This window comes from Anguilla rostrata, chromosome 6 (assembly GCF_018555375.3).
Source record: "Anguilla rostrata isolate EN2019 chromosome 6, ASM1855537v3, whole genome shotgun sequence".
Lineage (NCBI taxonomy): Eukaryota > Metazoa > Chordata > Actinopteri > Anguilliformes > Anguillidae > Anguilla > Anguilla rostrata.
In genome coordinates, this window is record NC_057938.1 from 16,928,445 (window position 1) to 16,951,222 (window position 22,778).

A 22,778-nucleotide genomic window follows, 5' to 3' on the forward strand; every position below is an offset into this window, starting at 1 on the left:
CCAGCACATTTTCTGTAATCAGCAGGGTGTCAGAATCCCATATTGATTCTGAAAAGAAAAAAAAATGTAAATGCTTTGATGAGCCCACGGCAAACAATTTACAAAAGTGCTGTGAAATTGTTTATTGTGTTCAAATATGAAATAAGGGTACAGGCAGTGGAGTGGTACAGTAATACAAAACTGTAGCCTCTGTCAGATTTAGGAATACAGGCACCTGTCAAGCAGAAAAGCAAACTGAGTTTATCGTAAAAAAAATGTAGCCTTGTAGCATTAATGTAATTATCCAAATGTTCCAATCATTGTAATTTGTTGCATTACTTAAAGTCCCGAGGATACCTCCTCTGTCAGGACGTGTGATGTATGATATCTAGAGTGGATTAGGACATAATGAGGTAACTGGTATTTTGCAAGCTTCATTAATTGCTTGTCAGAAACCAGCACTGCATGATTAATTATCTCAACAGATTTCTCACAGACAGCCTGTCCACAGTCAAATAGCTTTGTTCTTGCGAATGGAGGATCCACACGGCAAAGCCAGAACCCACGTACTCTGTTGGGGGTCCTATTTTTTGACAGGCCCCCACAGGTAGATGAGAGGGGCTCAGGTGATGGCCAGCGCTAACTTTTCTTTGCTTTTCGTACCTGAGATAAGGAAAGCTTATTGGGCTAATCTAGCTGGGGGTACCTTCGATCAGTCGAGCTGATACAATCCTTAAATGTAATGAAATATCTGAAGGTCGCCTCAAAGGAAAACAAAGAGCTCAGATCTGTCGGTGAGTTGAAAGCATGAAAAAGGAGAGAGAGACCTGCATCTTGTCGTAAAAATGACATACTTCACATCCAAAGTAACTTTTTTTGGAAAACGTAGGTATACATATATACGTATATATATATATATATATATATATATATAGAGGCTTAATGATAACTATATTATTGGGAGATTACTACCCTTCATTACTACCCTTCATAGGTAGACACCAATGATGATAATGGCTTAAAATCATAACAATAATGTAGGCTATTTGTTTTTATGCTACAGCATACATAAATTTTGCATAATGCCAATGCCAGCACTGCAGACTTGAGTAGCCTAGATTGAATTTTCTTACGGCATTTGACAATAGGTCCTGGCCTTAACGAACTGGATGCACCTGTGCCACAAAAATCTTTTTGATTTGAGAGGAAAATCAATCAGATTCGAAAAGTGCCAGCCATCTGCTGGATTATTGCATGTTTTTAAGTGCTTGCCATCAAGTCAGTTGAGACATGATAACAAATTGCAGGATGGGACAGATCAGGATAAGTGACATCTATATACACCCAAGACAATACTGAGAATAACGAGGGATGAGACAGGGTTTGTCACCAACTTTGCCTTTATTGGCATTCCCATGACAACACCTTGCGACATGCTCAACGTATTGCCTCCTTCACAGAAAACGAAAATGTCACCCTTTGTAGGAGGCACAAAGCTGCGCGTATTATTCCCTTTCAAAGAGCTGTTGGTCCTTTTAAACTGTCAGGGACATCGGGCCAGTCTGCCTGAGCGAGAGGGGCGGGGCTGGAGGACTTCAATGCCACAATGCCACACCTATGAGCCAGGAGGCAGAGGTGCGCCGTCTGTGCGGCGGCGTCGCGAGCGCTGCGAGCCGGCTGCCGCTCTGGGGGTGCTCTCTTTTGAAATGGATGCTGACGTCCTGGGGGAGGAAGAGCGGGCGCGGGGGGGTGGTGGGGGGACCCTGGCGGGGCGGCTGCAGGAGACGTTGGGTTTGATCAATAATGAAGGACTCATCTGCCTGCTACGGCGCTGAGAGAATTAGACAGCTTTTAATGAAGGGACAGATTGATGTGGGGGACTGATGTGAGACTACAGACGGCACAAACCACAAACCACGCCACTCCCCCCTAAACAAAAAGAGTATGGCAGCCTGAAATTTCAGTGGTAGGGGGACCAGTAATTGCTCTATCCGGGAATCTATAATCCCCCTCGTGGATTGCGACCTGCCATCCACCGAGCCTCAACAAACACACACGTGTACACACACACACACACACACATACTCACACACACACACCCACATACACACACCCACATACTCACACACACACACACACACACACGCGCACGCGCGCACACACACACACACACACAAACAGGGACACAGGTGCAGGACTGTATAACACCACTGAGACATTAGTATCCTTTTCACAGACCTTCTTCAGTCCACATCATTTCAAGCCCTCTTTATCTGCTCCTTTCACAGTATTGGAAATTCTACAGTGCATTCACACACTCGGTAGGCTGTTTATTTTTTTTTTACACACATTCATTTATACAGCTGGATAGTGGAACGGCCAGCCTGGGCCCTTAACTCCCATTCTCTTTACAGTAGACTTCACCTCAGGTCACGCAGAGGTCAGTGACAAACAAAAAAAACATCTTCACCAGAATCCCAAAAGGAACAGAAAACTGGAAATATTTACACTTTTATTGATTGGTCTCTTTTGCTGTATGAGGCTAGACTCATTCATTTCACTCAATAAAATGAATTCCAGGCAGGATTCAGGCTCGTATGAGGCTGTAAAATATAAAACTGTATTAAAAACCATCAACAGTGAACGGGCAGCAGCAACTGAAAACCAAACCAAACCTGTAGGCAGGGCATCTTGTTATTACAGATATTCATAATGTAACTTCCACATGGTTAAGCAATTTAATGTACATGTAATTATTTCCATATTCATGTTCACAGTATGGATTGTGGTACAGCACATACAGTATTGCTTCACAAGGGATCACAGGTTACAAAGCCATTAATAAACATGCAGAGGGTGGCATTTACACAGTGGGAAAACCGTTGTATATTATTAATTATTTGTATTGATTACTACATATACTGTAGTTTGAGCTACTGCTGAACATTCATTTGTTTGATTAAAAAAGGGCAGCCAGGTACTCTGTCGTAGCTGCTTAACCTGTAAATTATAGAAATTATTGTCATTGCTAATATATAATCTCATAATGTATTGCCCATTGCCCTAGATCATGACATACGCTAAATACAAACACACAAAAATACACATATACCTATATACAGTGCTCTACATAATGTTTTCTCTGTACTCCATAATTTTAGATTTGTAATCAAGCAATTCACATATGGTTGAAATACAGATTCTCAGCTTTTATTAAAGGATATTTTATACATTTGGCTTCACCATGCAGAAATTACAGTGTGGGGAGGGGGGGGGGGGGTAAGTATAAAAAGGTTCTGTAATTTCTCTGTAATTTTAAAAAAATACATTTGAATAAAGCTGAGAATCTGCAATTTAACCACACGTGAATTGTTTGATTATAAATCTAAAATTGTACAGTACAGAGCCAAATCACAAAAAACTGTCTTTTTTCCAAACATTGAGGGCACTGTACATTATCATTATTACTCCAGTTCTTAAATTTATACACTTTCAATGTACTGCATCTTTTTACTCTCTGTTAATTTCACTTGGTCCACTGTGGGGAGAGTTTTTTCTTCTAAAAAAGAAAAAGAACCTATTCACTCTAAAGGATTTGGATCATTCTTTTTTAAGAGACTGAACTCCCTAATGAGGACAAGGCTCAAATGACCTACCTTAAAGAATCAATATGTCCAAAATCTCTCCTTACTGTTGCTTTAAATTCTCAGCACATGCTGGCAAAAACAGGGAATCAGCAAGCACTGAAGGAAAAAGGCCAATCTTCAAAGGGGCTCCTTCTCTTGGGGACAATACAATTAATTCAATTAAACTAGTGTAAAAGATTACTTTCTTTTTCAGGCTTGACAGCTTCTAATTCTTCAATTCTGACAGGCTTGGGCATTAATCAAAACCTTTTGGATGCTGAGATTGCTCAAGGTAAGTTGCACTACCTTGCACGGTTGGTCAGGCGCTATGCACTTTGGCACTGGCCTTATTTACAAAGCGTCATTGACCTTATTCAGAACAATGTCTCTTCGAGAAATGTAATTTTACTGCAGAACTCAGGATACCACACTAAGGCACAACATTCTGAATGGACTCTGGGATAGAATGGGAACGAGGTCACAGCATCACAATATTGTGGTAATACAGTTTATAAAATTTTTATTCTTAAGACTTGCTTCTCATTACAAATGCTACCTTGCTCCTTTGACCCAGTCCCTCTGTCTTTCTCACTTTCTCACAAAGCATAGCAGTGATGATATCACTCTTTTACTGAGGAAGTGAAGATGAACTAATTCCAACCCTTCTGAACCCACAGCATCTTAAAGAGCTGAATAATCAACTCATCTCCCGGCAGTCCTTGCTGCTCAATAACAATGGCTTTCGCATTTCTGTGGATGAGACACAACACCAAGAAAGCACCCCTTTCTGTTAATGCATACATCTCTCTCTCTCTCTCTCTCTCTCTCTCTCTCTCGATTTCAATTTTCTATTTAAATTTGCTTCATTGGTTAGTACAACTATGGTCATATTGCCAAAGCAACATATGTAACACACAGAACGTACATGTAACAAGTATGACCCGTAACACTATAATACTACTACTACTACTACTAATAATAATAATAATAATAACAAAAATAACAATAATAATAATAACAAACATATTTACATAGTGTAAAAAAGAAACAAATAGCTAAATAAATAACTCTCTTTCTGTCATTCCATGCGGCTATGCTGGGTCTCTTTATCAGTCTGTTGGCCTCAGGGTCTGGAGGCAGGTTGGTTTAATGGGAAGATTAATGACCAGCTCCAATGTGTATCAGCTGAATACCACAACAGTGTATTCACAGGTCATTGACTTCACGCTTGACGTATGATTGGTGGTCAGTAGACGTACGTGCACGCGTGCTTTTGTGTGAGTGTGTGTGCGTGTGTTGCGTGTGTGATGTGTTCATGCATGTGGACCTTCATGGCCTGGCAAATGATGGATACTGGTGTCCCTGAATACCCACAGCCCGTTCCTGCTGGAGGTCTGACCCAAATACCCACCTCCTTCCTGTGTCCGTCCTGGAAGTGGATTACCAGGCCGGAAAAATCCTCAGTAAAAATAGATAAATGTGTATATAAATAAATAAATAAATAAATAAATAAATAAATAAATACAAAACAGGAATAAGCTTGATGCTTAAATGCAGGGTTCATAGTCTTTCCTCCTCCTTTTGTTTAACGCTCGTGTAATTCATCTCAGTTAAAAAAAGGACTATAACACGTGTGAAGTGTAGAGACAGGTATGTTGTAGTATCGAGATGAAGAGACAATGTGGTTGTTCTTTCCCCGCTGTGATAACCTTCGACAGCGTAGAGGCACCTCAATATAGTTGTTTCTAGGTGTACGGATCGCTGTTACAGGCTCCGGTTAACTTTTCCACGGCTGTGATTTTCAATTTAGCATCATGATGTGCGCTTGCAAGCCACAGTGCTGCCACGAAAAGAATGAGCAGATAATCGTCTTTGCTGGAACAGGGACAAAGCGCACAAGACCCATTTTTACTCCGTGAAAGGAAAGATGGCATTTTAAAACATGTTCATTTCCTGTGCGGAGAAACCCTTAGCGCAGCGTGTGGAGCTGGAAGGCCCATTAGCAATGGACTAAGGCCAGTTTTAACGTTGCGGAACAATGTGAGGCTCCCAATGAAAGGTAATTTTATTTTAGATTGACCTTCGCAGATTCACAGATACATACTTGAGGGGGTGATGACTAAACTGCAGGTGTGGGCTGCTCCAGAGAAGTTCTAGTTCTAGTCGAGCTCTTAATGCTGATTGAATCCAGCGATACTGACAAAAGAATGAGGAAGGCCACACAAGCATAATGGCATATGGGCCGACCGCAAACAGACTAACACAGACAGAAAGAGTGACAGATGGATGGCAAAAAAAATAACCGTAGACACAAGGAAAGAGACAGACAGGCTGTAGTAGCACAAAATGATAAGGACAAAACAGACCGCAGACTATTATGGGATGGGCAGATAAAAAGCAGCGCAGATACTGGCACTTATTTTGTCTTCAGAGCAAGTGTTTGGAATCGGCCTTCAGCACAGGTGGTGACACGATTTTGGTCATCGCTGATTTACTCGGAAGCAGCTGGTGACGAGGGCTACCCTGTGCATCCTCTGTGTGTGTGTGTGTGTGTGTGTGTACGTGAGAAACTCTTGGCTCTGCTGGGCTTTTAAGCAGCGAGTCAATAAGGAGATATTATGGCGCTCTGTGGGAGAGATGATTAAAGGGCTTGGCACAAAAGTGAGGGGGCGAGGCAGAGGAAGGGAGGAATAGCTCCATTCCACACCTGCCAGGGACATCTTCAGTAAGATGAGTTAACATTGGGTGGGAGAGTAATCACCACTCGGCCCTCTTTTCAGGTCTGAAGCAAAAATGCCACTGACTGACAGTGACTGGAATAGCATGGCCACGTGTACAGTGATGGGAGGGGTTCAAAAGAGCTCACCTAGTGGAATGATGCTAAACAGGCAAGGCTAAATGGAGTCCCAATGCTAAATAGGAAACGTAATCCACGAATGGTAGGACGCTCAGCTATTTCAAGGCGTAACAGGTGGGACACCAAAGGTGTTTGCTCACTTTGTTCATTTCAGCGTCTCAAGTTCACTTTGCCTTTTGCTTTACGCTTTAATACCATGAGACTGCAAATATGCTGATTCTACCCGGCTGCAGAGAGTTCTGAGCGTTCCCGTCTAAAAAGCAATAGCAGAATGGCTGGTGGTGGTCGGGGGACTGTGTGACCAAAATAAAGCTTCCTCAAAATGTAGCACAGCCAAATAATAAACACATCTGCAGAGCCCATCTTGACAGAAATTACCCATAATCAGAGGTTGTCATAAGTGGTACACAAGTATGCATTGATAGCAGAAAGATTAAAATGCATGTCTATTTCATGTCATAACAGTCCAAATGCCTGCCTATTTTTAGGTACGCATTCCATTAGGACATAAAATTACTCTGAATTTAAATAGTTTTTTCATTAATGTGTACTTGCTTGCCACTTATGTCATCCCCTGCCCATAATCCAATGTTGTAGCAGTCGGGTCTAAGTTCTAAAGCAGCTGTTGTGTGAACAAGAAGTGGTCTGAGATCTCATCATTGAGCAGACGAGAAAGAGAGCTGAGTCCTCTTTCGAGACCATTTACAATGTGAACATAAAAAGTTTATTTTTGTTGAGTTTGGTTGATCTTAAAAGAACTGTATGTTAAAGCACCCTAAGGATCTCAGGCTGTAACTGCCATCCCAACAAATCAGCCCTCTATAGCAGATGTCTGCAGCCAAAAAACAAAGAGTGGTCTTGCCTCTTCCACTTCTAGACCAGGTGTAACCACATTAGCAAAAAAGAGCAAAACAGAAGAATTCTAAATTAGCTGTCAAATTTATTACAGAACAGCAGGTATCATATCACACAGGTATGCATCAAACCAACAGCAATTGGGAAGATTTATTTAAGGGCTGTGATGAAAATGTATATTTGAAGTCAATTGGGCCTCCAGAAAGATCAGTTTTGTTGTTTTTGGTATGAGTAAACTTTTTGATATTGCACAGTAAGGCACTCTGAAGAGGGCAGCTACCTGCATACACATCAGCTTGCAAGGTCCAACTATATACTCATTACCAAATTAAAGTGAATTTATCCATCGGTTAATTTTTCTTCTACTGACTTGGTGGTTTTTAATGAACAGGCTTTGATTTATGCACTTTTGTGTTCATTGTTGCTTTTTGGTTTGTTTTAGTGGTCTCTCTCTTGCTCATTAAACCTGCTTGGCAAAACAGTATTAAACGCTATCTGAGATTTAAGTCATGTGAGTGTGTGCTGTACAAGCAAATCTGAATATGGTCATTAATAATTATAATGAATTGACCTCACTGACAACTATTTTAATGCATGGTTCTCTGAAATTTTGTGACTCAAAGGGGTGGCTTGGTTTTAAGGGATGGGGTAACTGCAGTGTGGAGTGACATCATGCTAACATGTTATGTATATGATCATATTACCACCTCATATTAGCCCTTTCTTCTACATTGTTATTCTCATACATCCTCACTAGCATGTTGAACTAACAGTAACCAGCGACTGCACTGCAGTGACTCATTATCAGCCGACTGTGCCTTGTTTTCTTCTCGGTTCCATCTGTGCTGTTTGTTCCGTTAATTTATTCCACAGAAATCTACCACTGAAAACTCTTAATATGATCTCTATATGTCTTATATACAATACTTTTTAAGTGCTGCAGCTTTTGGCTTCCAGCCTTATTTTACTTGTCTGTGGACACCGTGTGCTTTTCCAAGATTGTTCAGAGTTTCCATCCACGCAAACAAAGCTACAATCAGAGAGTGGGGAAGCATGTCTGGCCTTATTTATTTATTGCATTACACAAATTCAAAGAAGGCAATCTTCCATTCTTAGCCGCTGTAGAGATGCCTTTGACATGGTCTTAAGTGTTAAACATGCATAATGCAGGAGCGTCGGGTCAGTATGCTACATTACTGTTCTGTTAATCTCAAATACTGCTGCCAATCAAAAAAGGTAAGTGAGGCTGTCAATAACTATAGGCAGAGGTGACAGATACTGTAAAGCAGAGATCGATATTCAAGGTGAAAATTCACTCTGGTCATTGCGCTGCATTGATTTCTGGAAATTCAAATGCTGTTTTGGAAAGCAGATGGTGCAGGCTGGTGTGATCTCGTTTTTTCTTTTTTTGTGTGTGTGTGTGTGTGTGTGTGCAGAGGGGGCTGTGTTTTCATTTTTTAATGGAGAGGATATTGCGAATCCTGTGGTGAAACAGCCGGTTTGCTTCTTCTTGGCTCCTGATCCTCAGGGCCTCTAGTTCTTCTCAAACAGAGCCTCTTGCAGAAGGCGCAACACTCGGCGGTTAAAAAAAAAAAAAAAAAAAAAACCTTGTTTACTGAAAAGCCGGCCATTTCGCTGATGTGCATCTACTTTACATAACAAAGGGGAGCATGAGAATTGAATAACTCATTATTTATCTGATATTTACTCTGCTCCCATTTGCTCCAACATGCCCGAGGAAGAAAACACGTTTTTTTTTTTTACTTTAAATGCTGTGCCAAACTTAACAGTCTTTTAATAAGCCACATCGTACTAGCTCCATCCCTCCTGTACAAGAGAGAGTGGGAGGGACAAAAAGTGAGAGACAGAAACAGAACAAGAGAAAGAGAGAGGAACAGATGAATGCCAAATACAAAATCATTATTTCCACCCTTCGGAGCTATGAAAAAGAGGGGATCAGACTCTCCCTGAATGTAATAATTTATTTTCCCAGAGCATCACTTGGTTTCTGATGACTGGCAGCATGTTTTCTGACACAAAACACAAACCAGCGCCCCGTCGTTTCTGTCTGTAATGGACAGACGGTCAGGGAAACCATTTTCTCCTGAACCGCAATGGCGTAGCTTAACTACATGTAGAGGAGCGAGGCTCATTCAGACCAATAGGAGAGTACAGACCGCATCAAAACAAAATCAGTAAAACTGTTGTGACATTTAACAACATTCATTGAGAAACAAACAGCAAGAAACTCAGTTCAATCAGGCCATAACTCATTATTTCAATTATAATCTACAATTGGGCACTGTCAATCTATGTCAAGCGATGTATGTTTTTCAAACAATCCCAGAATACCAGACGGCATTAAAACAGAAGGATAAATTTGAACATATTCCTTTTTTTCAGTGGTTCCTTCGTAAGGGGATCTCTGAGAGTTTAGAAGAGTTAGAATGAGGATTGCTTGATTTGTTTGATTAAAGCCCAGAACCCGTGTCCTGCATGCACACTCAGTCTGTTTGTAACAGCCTGTGTTTCTGTACTCACATTATGTCTTCAGCCTGCTGTTTGCTCTCATTTGGGGCCATATGGAGGTCGCAGAGGAACATATTCATCAGGTGATGGTCATGGGCTGTGATGATGTCAGGCTTCTGCCTGGGTCTTCCTCAGTCAGTCCCTGCGATGACAGGGTGTCTGTTAGCAGATGGTGCAGGTGGCCTGACTCGGCGAGCAGGTCATGAGAATTTGTATGCGAAAGCACCACGGGGCCTGGAAAGTTCTATGATTTCAGTTTGGTCCCGCTTATTCAAGTTTGCATGTGGGTGTGCATCCGTTTGAGTATACGCGACTGTGGGTGTGTTTGTGTGTGTGTCTGTGTGCACGCAAGAGAGCACGGCAGACTGTGGGTGTGCGTTCCCCCAAAAAACACAGATTCAGTGAAAGTAGAGTTCAAAAGTTGTAAAAACAGTAATCATTATGATATGAGGTCCACTGTGAAATGTCGAAATTAGTTTTACTTTAGCCTAATTGGCCTAGTAAAAAAGAACAACAAAACAAACAAAACTTTAAAAGCAACCATAAAGAATATACATTAAAATGAGCCGCACAACTGGCCATCATTTTCAAGTAACAACCCCCCAAAAAAACATGAAGGCTCAATGTGAAACATGCATAAGGGCCCTTGGCAAAACATCAGCTCCTGACTGCTTATAAATATTTCTGCAGTGTAGCAAGCAAGCTTCCAGCCTGAGATGCTGCTCTTTTGTGGCACTGTTAAATAGATCGCACTTAAGGCACAAATGTTCAGCCATAAATATGAGCGTGAAAATGCAATTTCTCTCAAACCCTTAATGCCTGATTTCGGCTGACTCCCGGAAATAACAGTAAGCATTAATATGCAGCAGAAAAAAAAGGGCTCCCCGCAACTCAGAAAGGATGCAAGTACAAAGCCAGGAATCATCTTGTTAGCAGCCTGGTTCAAGTATTGATGCACTCTTTACTTAGATCTGAAGTTAGGTTTCTACGTGCTTTGAACAAAATGTTTTCTTTCCTTTAGAAAGTGTGTGGTGTAGGCAAGGGTTCACAAGCCTTTTGAGCACACACATGCTTTTTTTTTCTGTGGACTAGCTGTGACAGTGCCCTTATAAATACATAGGTTCAAAATGGTCGTATTTGTCAAAACAACTGCATGTATCCTGTATCCTGTAAACAGTTTGGTCCATGTAAATGTGAAGTTTCTAATTTGACTGCTGTGAATGTCAACAGTAAGAGTGAGTTATTTTGTCACATGCCACTCACTCCCGTTGTCCACAGTGGGTATCGAATGGAGACCCCCTCCACAGTTAGAAAACAACTGCTATAAGGCATCTGTGAAAAAATGAAAAAATGTTTCCCCTTGGAAAGTTTTATGTGTCAATTGTGCATGCAAGTTGGAACGTGCATGCAATCCTGAAGATAGACCCGGAGTGAGAATACGTTCCTAGGGGTATAATGGATGTTTGACAGTAAATGCTCAGGAAAAAGGAATAGGTCACTTGGTTCGTATACAAATAAACACATGTCTGGCTTTAGTGGGCTGATAACCCTTCGAAATGTTTGATTAATAGACAGAAACTGCAGTAGAAGCCTAATTTATCATTTCAATGATAAAAAAAGGCAAAATATTCTTACGACTAATGTGCCCTCAATGCCAAGTATTTATCTCTGAAGAATTTATGTTGTGCGGCTAACTTGAGTGGCACTGCACCTTTTAATGTACCAGTGGGTCTGGTAATTTGTATGATTCACAGGTGTTCGCTTTAGTTATTGAGATCATTTGTTTTCATTGTCAAGAGCATTTTTATACATTCTCCATTTTTATCTCATTCCACAATTTGGAATTCCCATTCACCGTTGCTATGTGTCCTGTCAATGCACATTCTACATCAGTTCAGCACACTTATACTTCTTTTCACTGCAGTACCCTAGCTGCATTATGCAGTGATCCAGGCAGGATGTAGGTACCGGATTGGCCAGAGGCATCGTTACCGAGTGATAAACCAGGGATACCCAGCCAACTCTGAAAATCCTTTCCTTCTCTCAGTGCTTATATGAACAATTACATGTTACCACACAGTTGGCCCCACAGTCAGCAGTAATATAGCTATGATTAAATTCCAGATCATGGGGAGCATAGCTGCCTAGAGCCATAATCAATATTATCACTAGCATATCTTATTCACAGGTGGGCCTATGTGAAATATTTTACTTTTTGTCTCTCAGAAATGAATTCTCTTGTTTCGGTGGTTTGTGTTAAAAGCAGGTGCTCCAATCAAAATAATTAGTTTATATTAGTTATATTAATGGTTATGTCTATGTGCATACACTCCTGACCCATTCAGTGAGATGCAGTGGTAGGCCACATCCTCCACAAATTAGTGATTTGCCGGAGCCCCCCCACGCACTTCAATTGCAATACACATGGCCATGGCTGAAATAATTAATCTATGGACTGAACTTCTATCACCAGCTCAGTGACTAGCCATTGAGTTCTGCGTGCAATATCAATAAGCTTGTACTTGTCCTATATATATACATATTAATACAGTGGGCAGTTATCACTTACCATGATGCTCAGAGTGTGTAACTAAGCCAATATTATTATCAAAAAAAAGATTTGTGTGATTGCATAATTATGTGGTAATGAACAAGGTGCGTTTTATGGTCTTTTTTCTAGCTAGCCAGGCTGCTTTAATAAACCATCGTAATGTGTGTAATTCTTTGGCAAAACAAAGCTCAGTGTTTAACTTTAAGAGACCACTCATTGAAGAGGAAGAGGACACCTTAAACCGAGCAAGATATTGCTGAGCTAGCAACAGCCAACTCGAATTCCAAAGCTAAAACAGTTGAAGCTAGCAAGGCTGAGCATCCTTCTACCCACTCCCCTGTGTCTGCAGCCCTTGCCAGTACTTCTGCCACTAGACCACTCTAATGTATTTGTCGGTGCTTGATGAGCCAGCCAGTCAGCAAAAATTGTGTGCCCTCTCTATCACCAAGTAGATTTACTGGCAAAAGAAGATGAGATGGTATGAGAGTTCAGTTCAAATTTTTCTTTGAGAACCGGTTCTTTTCAGTAATGGTTGTATCCAAGACTCTTAGAAGCACTCAGTTGAGGGACTGTCAGTGAGTGCAAGAGAAGTTACTATCAGTCGGACCAACAGAACAGAGAACTTGCTTGCTCACTGTCCTGTCTCTTTGCCGTTGACAGGCCATGACTCAATGCCTGGAAGCACACTGGACAACTTTGTGTAAAACATGAAGCTAGCTAGACACAAGATCTTAAGGGAGTGCCATGGTTTCAGCATCACTCTGCCCAAGACGAGCTGTATAGTAAAACATAATTTTTCCCCATAGTCAAGCACATCAAAACAAACAACAGGGCATCCATGTTCACTGGTCATCCCAACTATTTTTCTTCTTTTATTTGAGAGAGAAATGACACAGGACTATGGGGATTTTATTGCAGCATTCCAGACCAAGCCCCAGCGTCTTGCACTGTGAGGAGTCATTGGTATGTAACTTTATATTGCACTTTTATTTCTACTGTTTTTCTAGACTGTGGTATGGGTATATGGTAGGCGGTGTACTGTATTTTTATGGGTGTATATTTCTCTAGACTGTGTTCAGGCAGCCTATTTCATGATGATTTGTCCTACTGTCTTATGGGTGTATATTTCTGTCCATTATTAGATGATATAGGCTACTATGCCTACTATGAGGCCCCTTGTCTTATTATGGCAGTATTTTCTTTCTAGATAGTGTGAAGGACTCTATACTGTTAGTGTTATTTGTTCTATACAATCCTATTGTAGCAATGTGTCCAAAGATTCAGTCAGTCACTAAGAGTCAGTGTTCAATAACACACCAGGATTAGACTGCCTCAAGAAAAGACAGCAGGCCCTTTCTATTCTAAACTCAGTGCCAACATTACAAGTTCTGTGACATCATGAAAATTACAATACTTAGTAAGCCCATCAGTGGCTAGCTAGCTAGTTATGCTAACCAATACTACAAAATTATGATGTTTTCCCTGTTTGCTGCGATGAATGACACAGTTTGCAAATTGTGAAATGCTTGTAAGTCCAAATTCTGGATTTTTGTTAATATGCTAATAAACAGTTGAGCCTGCGACAGGCTAAGGTGTTTTGTTTCCATACATGAGTGCTTCTAATCATATTTAATTTGTCTCAAAATTGCTTATGTTTCTGCTACCTCGCTGTGCTAAACTAAATTTATAAGATTTTGACTTATTTTTTGTCCACCAATCATAAAATTCCATTGGCAGAACAGTATTAGTTTCCCTAGTCTCTGATTCAACCATATAAAGCTCACTGTCAGATTAATTGTTTCCCACAATATACTTTACAATACAGAGTCCAGTTCCGGTACAGTGGATCACTAGCATAGCAAGAGCATGAGGCCCGGAGAGTGTGAGCACACTCGCTCTTCACGTTTCTTATTCTTCCTTTGATCAGCATTAAATTATTTCCAGCATGCATAGGTATGCTGAAAATAAATCCCACAATGCATCCAGTCCGTCTAGCCGAGATGCTGATTATGCTTCCCCTAAGCATAGACCCAGCAGCTGTCATGGTTCTGTGTTTCTGTCTCTGTTTTTCCTTGTTGGGCCGCCAGATGGCGGCACTTCTGTTTTGTGGTCCTGCTCATTCCCCTGTTGGTTAATTGTATTATTGCTTTCAATTAATTTATTATTGTTTCTGCTTGTGTCTCGTTGTTCCCACCCAGTCCTGGCTTGATTGTTAATTGTGCCCTCCTGTGTCTTGTTGGTTTTGAGTCTATTTAAGTCTTTTGTCTCCCTGACTCTAGTGCTGGTTTCTTGTGTTCTGAATGCATTTCATGTGTGTTTCTGCCTGCCCGTGTTTTGCCCTGTTTGTGTGTTTCTGACTGTGTTTCCGCCTGTGTGTTTCTGCCTGTTCGTTCCTGTCTGGTTTCTGTCCTGCCCGTGTTCTGCTCTGTGTGTGTTTTGAATTTTGAGTTTTCTGTTTTGTGTTTTTTTGGAAGTACCCTGTGTGGCCTTTTGGTTTCCTGTTTTTTTTTGTTCCCTGTCGTGTAAGTAAAGTCTTTGTTAATTTTCCCTTTGAGTTTGTGTTTTTACTCTGCGTTTGGGTCCTCCCTACCCGTTACGTGACAGCAGCCTTGGCTCAGTCTCTGTTTCCAAGCCAGAGGCAGCCGGGTGAGGCAGCCTCCTCCTCCCCCACTAGCACGGGCACAGCAGTTAGCCGTGAGTCGTTTAGCGGGTCTACCAGGATATGTGACACAATTTTGTGGTATAATGGCAATACAATACAAAGAACTGTCTGAGCTGTTGCCAACCCAACATCTGTGACTGCACCACCAATGAAAGCAGTCTGAACCCAGGCCTGATATACTCTCAGAAGAAAGGGATTCAAAGGGCTCCTCTATGTCTCTGTAGAGGAACCCAAATCGGATAAAATGGTCAATCTGGGAGCTTTCACACTTTTTGAACTTACCAAGAGGGTTACGTAAAGGGTTCCCCTATAGAGCCAAGCTAAAGTACCATTTTCCTGAGAGTGTAGCATGTTCAGGAAACAAATCTTAAAAAGCTGTGAAAACATACCATCTGGTTCACTGGTTTTTATATGGAGCAATTTCATGAATGTTATCTTTACTGGACCCTGTAAAAAAAACCCTGTATTGGTTAAGCTTTGCCCCCTCCCCTCCAATGTCCCATATAATTATGAAGAGTGTTGGAATGTTGACCCACAGGTTCCATGCAGCACAGCATGAAGGAGATCCCTGATAGGCTGGAGCTCCAAGCCTTTTAAATAAACTCAGCAGATGTCTCCCTTTTAGGTAATCACTTGATAACACTCCATCTTTTGATCCCTTTATTTTTTTATAGGAAGGGGAAATATGAAAGGGACAGGGTGATCTTTTGAAATATCAAAGCGTAAACATGGCTAATGATTTCCCTCTCTAGCCCTCACTCTGGTGCATTCTGTCAAATCTGCACTAGAAGGAGGGTGGGGGGCATTGCTGGATTTTTTGCGGACTTTTTCCATCTGTTAATGGTATCTATTTTTTTTTGTTTTATAAAGTATATTCCACACATTACCAAAAATTGCCTTGCATGGCACAGTCCACCAAAATAATGATAATTAAAGTCAATTATCTTCAAATAGGAGTTGACATTCAATATCAAATTATTTTCTTTTATTTATTTATTTATAGCATTCTACTGCAGTTTAAAAAATCATGTTACCCATGTTATTGTTTTTTTTTTCTCTAATTTGTAACTGTTTTTGGTCATAAAACTGCTGATCATATAGATTTCATATAGATTTTCTGTGCTTTCAGAAACATTACACAGGTTATTGACAGAATTAAGCCTGTCAGTAAACATACACACACAGATAAGCACTGCATAAAGCACAAACACGTGCCAATGCACACACACACACACACATACACACACACTTCATTACACCAATCCCCTGCATATTGGCTGTGGTTCAGCCCACATATACGCCAATTATTCCAAGGTTTATTGACGAGTTTCGTTCCTGCATCTTCGAGGAATGAAGAGCCCTGAAGCACAAAATGCCAGGAACCGCTATCGTGGTTGCCATCGGCATTATGAAGTCACCCCATGCGCGATACGTGTGATGCCACATTCATCGACCAAGTTCAGCAGAGCAATATCGGCAGAGACCACCTGAATAGCTTTCTAGCTCTGCTTGAGCTGAAGATACGATAAGGAAGACAGAACTGTCACTTATGACACCTGCTAGGGAGGGAGTAGGCGACAGACACGCATGCCAATCTTCATAGCACAGCATGGTGTCTTTACTATACTGTCAGATGAGGCTTACAATTCTGTGTCTCACCATGCCCTGTGAGTATTAATGCACCTTTGGGCCTGTACAAAACAGAAGAAGAAGAAGCAGAAAAGCATTGTACAGAAGACTGATATGCTTGGAACTAGACTGTCTCATATTCTCTTAAGGTTGGGCCTATATCCTTAAGTGTGAGTAGGAAGACAATAGTTTTAATAATGTAAGATAATGGTCATGGGAAATTGAAATTGGTGTGATATAATTCTGGTGTCTCTGATGACGATTTCCCTTCCCTGCTTGATAGAAATGCCTCCTTCACCCATTAAATAAAGTGCTTGCCAGCGACCCACCCCTCTTTACCAAATTACATCACATTTCACACAGAGAAATTTGCCAAAATTGAGAGCTGTGAAGTAAAATTGGCTTTTCTGTTATTTTCCCATAGTGCACTTGCTATCATTCACGAACAAATTATTTTTCTGTCAATACTCATCGAAAGAAACTTCAGCCAGTAAGAGAGTAAATCACACAAGCAGCATTGTCAGGCTTTCACTCACATAATAGCCCAGCGTACCAAATCTCAAAGCGCTAATATGTCATGTGGGCTGTTGTTGTATTTTCTTTGCTGAAAAGGGAATCACTCCGGAGGGTCGTTTTATGGATCGGATGACATTTTGATATGATCGTACTTGTCAGACGCTGACAGTAGGGCCCCTACTCATGCCCTAAATTATTGCCCGTCCTTTCGTGAGCTCCTTTCATACCTTTTTTAGTCGATCACAGTTGGAATGAATCAGTAAGACTTCTGCATACCCTAATAATTCTGCCTTGAACCTGTATTTATGGTTACTCAGTTGGAACGTATGTATTCGCTCCACATTCGAGATTTGCAGCTACGTTGTTCAAGATGACTCTATATCTTTCTGCAGCCTTCTTAAAACTGCAATTCAGTCCTCCGGCAGTAAGATGCTGTTACAGCTTCCTTATCAAGACACATCATAAATAACCATAACTTTTCTGGAATCATCTCAATAAGTCATTTAATTTGGAGCAGTTGCATGAGGTGGATGTTGGAACATGAGCCTTTCTTACTACTGAATTACATCAGTTAATAAATTTAGTCAGAGAAGAGACCCAAATGAATGAATATGTGCATTTGGTTTCTATATCATGAATTTGCATCATCAATTGTGGTGTGTGGTTTTAAGGCATATTAATGCCCTAGTTCTGGATATATACAAAGCCATTTACATTGTAATGAAAATATCAATATTTCACATAACTGTACTCAAGATGGAGAGTAATTAATTTTTCCCACTTCCTTGTGTTTTTTTTTTTAAATCTCATACTGTACGCAAACGTTATCTCATACATGCAACTTAAATGTTGCCTTTCAGGGCTTCTGTAAATTGGACTATTGTCCATCCAAATTCTTTGGTGCCCCTTGACATAAGAGGAATGGTTCTGCTGGAATATAGAAAGAATGGCTTCTGGATGTTTGATTTAAACTTGTAGTCAGTTTAAGTCATCCAGATTCAACATAAAGATATGAGCTGCAGTGGAACATTGGAACCAGTCCTGTGTTTCTTATTATATCACCCACACATAAAATATTGCAGTTTCACTTTAAGCTGCATTTGAATTTGATTGGATGCAGGTCAGATGAGACCAAATTTGAGCCTTCTGGACATGCACACCAGCAGTAGGTTTGACTCATGGAGAAGGATGTGTACGTCATACCTACAGTGAAATATGGTGGATGTTTGATGCCGTAGGGTTGCTTTTCTCTTCTGACCCTAGGGCTGTTATTCAGGTCAGGAGGGTGCACAAAGTACAGAAAACAGTGGTGAGGATAAGTGTGACATATAATTTTGGAATTGCATTAGTATAAAATAATCCAATGTTTCAGTTTTTGAGCAGACAACATACTGTAGGTCATTACCTATATTCCTTATTTTATATAGCCTTTTTTGCTTATCTTTACCAAGGAGGGCACTGTAGTGTGCTTTATTTCTACAGTAATTGTCACAATTCTTCAAGAGCAGCCACTACTGTGGATGCCATAAAGGGTTTGTATCTAAATCAATGAGTGAATCGATGTGGAATATATTGTGGTGCATCATGGTCTGGTGACCTTGTAAGTGCTTATAAACAACCAAAAGACTGTTCCCCATGGTAATACTAACTCTGGATCGATTCAGTTCAACTTCATGCATGTTTTCTTTGAGACCATAGTGTTATTATTACCACATGCTTTGTTCCCATAATGGACACACAAACACAAACACACACACACACACACACACTCATACATACTGTAGTGTCCTACTGATGTGTGGGAAATGGCAAGCATTGTTGAGCTGAATTCTGTTGAGCATAACATCATTATGTTATGTTATGTTATGTTATGTCATGTTATGTTATGTCATGTATTCTAGTCATGTCATGTAGTCATGTTGGATGGATGTTATGTTATGTTATGTATCTATGTTATGATCCATGTTATGTTATGTATTTATGTCTAAATTAAGTCATGTAAGTATGTTAAATTTTCTACTAGGTCAAAGAAACCCGTTGAGGGAAGGTAATACGACTTACTAGAAGAATCACTACTGGAAGAATCCCAGGTACTATATGACACTTTTCTTAAACAAATAAGCAGTAAAGTCCATGAAAATGTTGTACCTGACAGACAGCTGAGAGGAAGTATATGGACCTGATATTAGGCCAGAGGGTCACAATATGCTCCATACAATCCAGTTCTGTTATCAGCTTTTCCTTCATTTTCATTAATTCATTAAATGCCTCATCTGCGTATCAGTGTTGTCTACGAAAAGAGGGGACCTGACTACTAATAACAGTGAGCTGGGAGGGTATTAATCAGGTGGTCTTCACGAGGCATCATTCTACAGGTAAAAAAAAGGGTGCTGTGCGCAGAGCACTGACCTCAACCCCATCCAAGATCTGGAATGCCAATTGCAAGGCAGGCCTTGTTGCCAATGAGCCAACTCTAATTTTCTGGCTGATTAATCCATGCTATATAACCTTCCGAAAGTGGGTTTTTGAGATTATTTTTGTTTCATTATAAGAACATGACATCCTATACATTTATCACACACAAAACATCCTAACATAAATACAAAACATCCATACATACCAAACATTACTAGACTTACATCAAAACATACAAATCCACATAATTGCTCAGTTCTACATATCTACTATATTTCCAAATCATACCCCCTATTCATTTTAACAACTTAGCTATCCATTACCGTTTCACACAGCTTCTTTTGCAAATTGACAAATTATTGGTTACATTTTTATCAGTCCTCCAAGAAAAAAACAACAAAGGCATCTTCCTAAACATTGAGTGGAGGTTTTTATAGCAGCAAAGGGCGGACCAACTCCATATTAATGCCCGCAATTTCGGATGAGATGTTGGATGTCAGGTCGTCCATGTACTTATGGCCATGTTCTGTAAATAAGTTAATTGCGCCCACCCATGACAGTGCATGACAGGTGATACTTCAGCCACTTTGTCCTTAGTAATACCCAAGCTGTGATGTGAATCCACAGAAACCTGTATGAAGAGAACAGCTAGCAAGTTTTAAAAAACAGACCACACAAACAAAAAAATGGTTACAGACAAGGTCAGTTGGATAACAGATAGTTTGTCAATTATTCACTGTTATGTTCCAGCTCTGAAATGAATCTGTGGGCTCAGTGCCAAAAGACCTTATATTTAATGAGGGTAGAATATTTATATTTAAACTATTTCTGCCACTTTGCATATCAACAGAGTAGATTAGAATAATTCATTGAGTCGAATGTGTTCATTGGAAACAAGTGTGAATATGTCTTGCATGAAAAAATAAAAAATAAAAACAACAGAAACATGTATCTGTAAGATTTTTTCCAGAAAATCTATGAAGTAAATTGCCCTGGGGAGGGTGCACTAAAGTGTATGCAAAAACATTTGCATCATAATTGTTACATTCACTATCACAATGAGGCCCAGGAACAATAAACTTCACATATTGGAGTACAAATGAATAGCATATTTGTTTTTCAGGATGCTTAATATTGAAGGAGTGGTGTCTGGAAGTGACGGTAGGGGTCTGACATTGAGTGCAGTAAGAAAGTTTGGTTAGATATTGAGTCGATTGTGAGGAGCACAGCGTCTGTCAGTTGTCTGGAATATCTAATGCATATCTTTCAAGAGAGGGCAGCCCTGACCCCGGCTCCTAGTCAAATTTATCGACAGTCAATGTTGTGAACAGAGCATTTCCACAATATCTTAATCTGTGCTATGACTACATCATTATTTGTATTAGCATTATGTCATTTTACATTAAAATTTCAAAAGCCATTTTCAGATGGCTGGATCATGATTGATGGCCCTCGTATAATGGATGAATTGCTCCGATTTTCTCTTTGCGTAAATTACATTAGCAAGTTGTGTTGCCGTTCATTTCATTCAAACGTTGTGCTTGATCGCTTAAGCACTTGCATACATGCTACAAATGCTTAACTAAGCAATAGGAATAATAGATTTTACATATGCTCAAGTGGTTTGTGTTTTACCATGTATAATTCACATTCATATCCATTTAGGGAGGCGGTGTGGCATACTGTAATGGTTAGAGAACTGGGTTTAAACCTTTTTGCATTCTGGGAATTGTAGGCAGTTAGGAACAAAACGAGAAGATACTAATTTTCCATAAACAAACAAACAAACAAACAAATAAATAAATAAATACATAATATCAAAAGGTTGGTGAAGCTTAGAGTGATTGTATGGTTCAGGAGAATGGCCTGAATGTGCTTTGTCCATGAATACAGAGATAATAAATTTCAGCTGCTGCAAGCGGGGTAGGGCGATGAAAGAAAATAACATACACAGACTTTCTGTTCACTGGATAGTTAATCACCAGAAGCGATGATGCCAAAGGTGTGATGACGTTTGTTGTTGTGGTTTTTACTACGCTCAGACAATTACATTAGATAATATCATGTTTTATCACATCACATTATTTATTTGCTAAAGATGTCATCATCAGTGGCAATTTACAGTTCCTATAATCTTGCTTCTTCCATGTTACCTCATTTTTTGCAATAAGGGCTTTACTGACACTACCGAGGTTAAGCAATGTGTTCAATTGGTTTGGGACCAGAGTCCCAGTAGCCATTTAAACCCACAAAACGCCAGCAGTCTCATCACTACACTAGGCACTGCCTACATTCCCCAGCCGTTCACACAAAATGGCGGATGGAACCTAAGCTTTTTCATTCCTAGCTATTAGTGTAGTTCTCTCATTATTTCATGATGATTGCAATTTTCATTTAAGGGATGATAATCATCATAGCTATAATAATATAATCATATAAGTAATGGCTTTTTGCGCAAGATGTAAAATGCTCATTTTATTTATCAAGTGAATGGCCCACTAATGAGATAATCATTCATCCTACGGGTGTCCCAGATGAGCAATAAATAAATTGCTTTGAACAATGAACAATTAAGCACTGTGAAAACATAAAGGTGATTCAAAGCTACAATTTGTGGGCACACTAAGGGCTACTGTAGGGTCAAGAGCAGTGTTACAACCACCACATACACACACACACACAAACACACATATACTGCTCCCCAGTATTATTCAACACAGACACACATCAACATCACTACCACCAGCATTTTTATGAGATTAAATATTTTTGCCTCTTGGTGTGCAGAGAGTTAGCAAGCTGTAGTTGCTAAGAAAAAAAATGTATTCACCATAGAGTGCTCTTATGAAGTCCTTTCACGACCAGTAAAGTATTCAAAAAATGATGTGGGCTGCAGAGTTGGGTATCTGTAAGTGTAGCAACAAGGTCGCAGGTTGAAAATCTCATGTGGGACACTGTTATTACTGCCCTGTCCAAGGTGTTAAAGATTCATTGCCTGAGGCTAGAAAAAAAAAAAACATTGTGGTCAGAATGAATGGGGATGAAACAACTTCCTTGCTAAGCTAGTTTGGTAAGCTATCAGGAATATGATCAAAAATATGATAAAGAAAGTTCAAAATATCACCAATTCATGAGTTTTTTTATGTTTACTTCACAATT